The following is a 6,000-nucleotide window of genomic DNA, read 5'->3' as shown; positions in this document are numbered from 1 at the left end:
TAGTNGTAAACGCTCTTAAATTAATTTGAAACCGCGTCCAGTAGACCGGCCACGGCAGCTGTTGTATTAATTAATATAATATGACGGCCACCAGGATATTATGTACGTGCTTTCTCATAATACACCTTTACTTAACTTTTTTATTAGCGTAACTTTTATCAGAGATAAGTAGGATAATTATTGTTAAAAGCAAATATTTAGATTTTGAGGCAAAACGATCGCAAAATATGATCTGTATACAGTTAAACTCTGTCATTTGCTTTTTATGCTGTTGTTTGATGTGCTGAAGACTACACTCTTTCATTCTCCAACCATTTTAAGTAAATTATTTTTAATAGTAAATCCTATGCTTTTAAAAAAATAGTGACATCAAAATCAAAATTTAAGTATAATTCAAAATGAATTCTAACCAAAAAATTACAACACTTGACACCTCGTGAAAAATAGCTACTCCAAAACTCCTACAATCGAGCTCTCTGAAAGCGTAAAGATTTATTCAGAGGCAACTCTAACTGTATCCTCGATTCCTGGAACTAAGCTAACAGAGCGACGGGAACGAGTCGGGAACTTAAAACTTTTGATAGTTATTACCATGCCATTTCACATGTTAACAAAGCCTCTCCCGACTATCAGACTGCATGTGATGAAATGCAAGCGATGTAGTTTCACAGTGCAGGGCAAGTTTAATAGCTTGAACTATCAAATTACTTATTGATACCCGTATTGAAAAATCAGAATGGAATTAAATTTTATGTAGGTACAATTAAAAGTTCATCAACTCAGTAAGGGTATAAAACATTTATTTACTCGTAGGAACATAATTGAGTCGGAAAAATGTTTTTTGAAACAAAATATAACTGTGCATAGTGGTACATACAACTAACGTAATGAACCATTACCTACTTCAATTAATATTGGTTAAGCTCACACGATGGTTGAGGATTCCGGCTGAAGCTTTTGGCCTGATCATCACTTTCCATCAGGTCAAAAAACTCAATCCAAATGCCGTAATGTAAAACCAAGACACTGAATAAACAATTTTATATAATCTTTCAACAGTTCTTCGTAACTTTCGTAAATATCTGTAGGATTTTGTTGTATTTATATACCTGTGGGAACAAAATAGAATGGGTGTTACTTCCGAGTAAAAATTCTTATCGACTTGTACTCGCAAGATAGTGAATATTCTCGGAATTGACCCCATTGTTGAGTCGAACAAGCGATCCGAACACTCGTCTTTCGCTCCGGGCGCGGCATATCTCAGTTGTAAGTTGGAAAACTTTCCGATACCGTGTTGAGCAGTTATAGCCGCGCCATTGGGCAAGTAGGTGAAATGTTATTTTTAACGCAATATTCTTACGCTGTTGGAACATTTTATGTAGATTTTTTACCAACACTTAGCAGTGTAGAGTTTATGATGAAGTCTAAAATGTAAAACTTGGGGTGATAGAGGGAAAAATCGCGTACCTAGGACTAGACAAGGAAAATAATAATATCTAAGATTGCAGTTGTAAACGGAGTAGGTAGATAAGCTATAGATACTCCAAGCTTTGTCTATTTAGCATAGTCTACTTTCATTTCAATTACACTATAAATTCAATAATGCTTTTCTAACATGCTGAAGACAGAATAGGTATTACAGCTTTATTTTCATTCAACAAAATACTTCAAAACCATAAAATATTAAACCTTTAGAAGACCTAGATTTGCTGTTGCCTATTCTTTGTAACCAAATGCATTCAAATCTTCCGTCTAAAGTCAAAACCCTTCCAGCACAACATAAATAACAGCACACCTAAAACGCCGCAATCTTACAACGTCCGCGCACAATGCTCTAGAATCTAGAATATTCTTGAACATTTAAAGAACATTACTTCTATAAGCATCCCGCAATATATCAAAGCAGGATGAGGGTAGGCAAGATTTATTGTACGATGCAACATCTGGCTTTAACTTGGTGCATCATACATTTATTGTGCACTTCAGAGCCATAGCAGACATACCACTTTTAGCATCGGCGACTTTGCGACTGTATCGATGCAGCATCGCAATTTCGCGATTTCATGGTGTTTGGACGCGGTATTGGAATCGCGCGTTTTAGCGACTCTATCGATGCAGAATCACGATTTTATAATAGTCCAGTAGAATTAGCTTTTAAATCGGAAATAATTCCTACAAAAGATTTTATTGTTTTAATGGCTTCATTGGTTGCCCATTAAGACTCTCCTAAATTTTCGACTTCGACAGAGTTGTGCTTAAGTGGTGGGGGCCCCCGAAAGAGGCATTTTTTCGGTTTTCCGGTTATACCGCGTAAAGGACTTACCCTATCAAAAAGTGGTCTTAATGACGGTTGTAGGGCACTTAATCCTGAATTGAATAAGACCAAATTCATATGTTTTGGACAAACCGTTCTCGCGCTAAAGTTCGGCAAAGTAGAAAATATGTGTATAATTAATGACCCTCTCCACGTCCAATGGTTTGTTACCCACAGGCTTCCAAGTCTTGAAAAGAGCCACCTCAACCAGTGTAACCCTATCAAGGCTTACGAGCTTGATGCGCCTATCCTTGTTCGTCCCAGCCGTTCCTTAACTGCGGTTGCTGCACCTCTTCCTGGCACTCACCTGAACGACTCTGTGTTACCTACTGTGGCTGCCCCTCTTCCTTGTATCCTCCTGCATGACTACGTTGCCTAGCCGTATGCCTGGTCTAAGGTTCGACGCCAAAAATCAACAACAACAAGTTCATATTAAAACGCTGAAGAGTTTTTTGTTTGTTTGTTTGAACGCGCTAATCTTAAGAATTACTAGTTTGATTGAAATCATTATTTTTGTGTTGAATAGCTCATACATTGAGGAAGGCTATAGGATATATACAATCACTCTACGACTAATAGAGGCGAAGCAGTAAAGAAAAATGTTGCAAGCACGGGAAATAGTATTTAAACTATTTTCACTCGTACGAAGTTGATTTTGTGGCGTCGAACCTTGGACCAGGCATATGGCTAAGCAATGAAATCGTACAGGAGGGTACAAGGAAGAGGGGCAGCCACATTAGGTAACACAGAGTCGTTCAGGAGAGTGCCAGGAAGAGGTGCAGCAACCGCAGTTAAGGAACGGCTGGGACGAACAAGGATAAGCGAATCAAACTCGTGAGCCTTGTTAGGGTTACACTGGTTAAGGCGACCCTTTACAAGGCTTGGAAGCATGTGGGTATCAAGCCATTGGACGTGGAGAGGGTCATTAATTATACGTATATTTTCTACTTTGCCGAACTTTAGCGCGAGAACGGTTTGTCCAAAACATATGAATTTGGTCTTATTCAATGCAGGATTAAGTGCCCTTTAACTGTCATGAAGACCACTTTTCGATAGGGTAAGTCCTTTACGCGGTATAACCGGAAAACCGGAAAAACGCCCCTTTCAGAGGCCCCCACCACTTAAGCACAACTCCGTCGAAGTCGAAAACTTAGGAGAGTCTTAATGGGCAACCAATGAAGCCATTAAAGCAAAAAAATCTTTTGTAGGAATTATTTCCGATTTAATCAATTTTTGTGTTTAATTCTACTGGCCTATAACTTCATGCGTTCGGACGCATGACGTCTGAATCGCGAGTTTTCGAGGCTCTGTCTATCGATGCAGCATCGCAATTTCGCGAATACAAGCGTTCGGACGCGGTTATCGGAATCACGCGTTTTAGCGACTCTATCGATGCAGCATCACGACTTCGTGACTTCATGCGTTTGGACGTGGTATTGGAATCGCGCGTTTTAGCAACTGTATCGATGTAGCATCACGATTTAGTGACTTCATGCGTTCGGACGCATCATGTATGAATCGCGAGTTTTCGAGGCTCTGTCTATCGATGCAGTATCGCGATTTCGCGAATTCAAGCGTTTGGACGTGGTATTGGAATCGCGCGTTTTAGCAACTGTATCGATGCAGCATCACGATTTCGTGACTTCATGCGTTCGGATGCATGTCTGAATCGCGAGTTTTAGAGCCTCAATCTATCAATGCAGCATCGCGATTTCGCGAAACCAAGCGTTTGAACGCGGTATCGGAATCGCGCGTTTTAGCGACTATCGATGCAGCATCACGATTTCGTGACTTCATGCGTTCGGACGCATCATGTATGAATCGCGAGTTTTCGAGGCTCTGTCTATCGATGCAGTATCACGATTTAGTGACTTCATGCATTCGAACGCGGTATCGGAATTGCGCTACTCTCGCTACGTCGAGCTTCCGAATAGCGACTCAATCGTCGTATTTGGCGATTTTAAGTGTGGAAAGTATGGTCGCTATCTTCACCTTCTACAGATCGGCTAAATCGCCAATCGCCGATGCTAAAAGTAGCATAGTGTGCTGTGGCTCTCAGTGCAAGTTCTGGATCGGACGATTTGCATAGATGTAAGGTTTCCATCTCAAATTGTATGAAGTTAGCGTTTAGTTGGCGTGTAAGTGTTCCGTGTGGAATGATAGTAGACGTTTTAGTAGGGTTGTTCTAGCTCTTGCTGTATCGATTGCATTTGAATCACATCTAAATTTTAATAAAATATTATTCTATAAACCGGAGAGAGTATCGAAGATGTAGGCTTAATATACGACAAGGTCTTCCGCCTCGTCTGTCTGTTCGTAATAAATTCAGAAACTACTGAACGTTTTTTCATGCGGCTAAAACTCATTGAATTTTCAGCAACACAATTATAGTGATTCGTGATGAAGCTTAAGCTATTATCAAGGAGATAAACATGATTCTCATGTTTACTTTTTATCCCGGTTTTGAAAGGAGAACGCGCGTTGAAAGGAGATAGTCTTTTTTTGCTAAATTTTAAGTGACAATAGCAAATAATCGGACTTCTATGCTATGTGAAGAAGCTGGTATCCTTCCGTTTGGCCAAATTACTTTTCGCCAAATTTCACTTCGCAAACAACTTATCGCCAAAGTTTCATTTCCCAAATTAACTTTTAGCAACTGTTCTTTTCGCAACTAATTCATTTGGTCAAATTATCATTTGGCCAAATTTTACTTGGCAAATGTTTATATAGCAAATGTTTTATGTTGCCAAATATTATATCCCAAATAATTTGTTTGGTCAAATTGACACTTCACATAATTACCCACCGTTACCCACAAATCAAAGTATAAGGCACATAATCATGGTTTTCACAAGAATTTTATGTAAAACATTGNATGAAGAATAATTGTACCAAGTTTCTGTTTCTTCAAGTAGTTTTTGTTTCTATAAGGAACATACAGACAGACAGACAGACAGACAGACAGACAGACAGACAGACAAAAATTTTACTGATTGCATTTTTGGCATCAGTATCGATCACTAATCACCCCCTGATAGTTATTTTGAAAATATATTTCATGTACAGAATTGACCTCTCTACAGATTTATTATAAGTATAGATTAGAAAAATACATCCCAATTATGCCTANATTAGTAATCCGAAGAAGCTACAGTCATACCAAATTTTTGTAATCCATTTCACTTGTTCTAGAATATTTTAGAGCATTTATCACCCGATATTCCTCTAACAATAGCCTAAAACGGTTGTCAATAAGGTGAAATTTCACATCCTTGTTACGCGAGTTAGACATGGCCTCCCAAACTTAACTTTTAGCGATTAGGTCGATGTAAGTTAGCGTGAATACAATTACGTATAGCGAAAATTAATCACTAACAAAGTTTGTAACAATTCGCAAACTTTCGGTCAGCGGTTCCCAAGGATATTAATGAATCTATAGTTGGCGGGGGACGGGGAAATTGTGTGATAGAAGTTGTTGCAAGATTATTATAGGTACAAAATAAGTTGACATAGACTTTTGTTGGAAAAGCGTACCTACCTATTATACCACGAGCATTATTATATTGGTTGAATAATATTTAGTACATACTACGCAAGCAATGTAAACTGTTTACACATAAATTGACGTCGCTGCTGTCATCATTGCTGTCGCGAGAAATGTGTTCTGTTTTTGGGCATATTGCTAC

This window comes from Ostrinia furnacalis, unplaced genomic scaffold (assembly GCF_004193835.3).
Source record: "Ostrinia furnacalis isolate ACB-3 unplaced genomic scaffold, ASM419383v2 OfSCF3022, whole genome shotgun sequence".
Taxonomy (NCBI): Eukaryota; Metazoa; Arthropoda; class Insecta; order Lepidoptera; family Crambidae; genus Ostrinia; species Ostrinia furnacalis.
The sequence above is the reverse complement of the archived record's forward strand: the minus strand, read 5'-3'. Positions refer to the sequence as shown.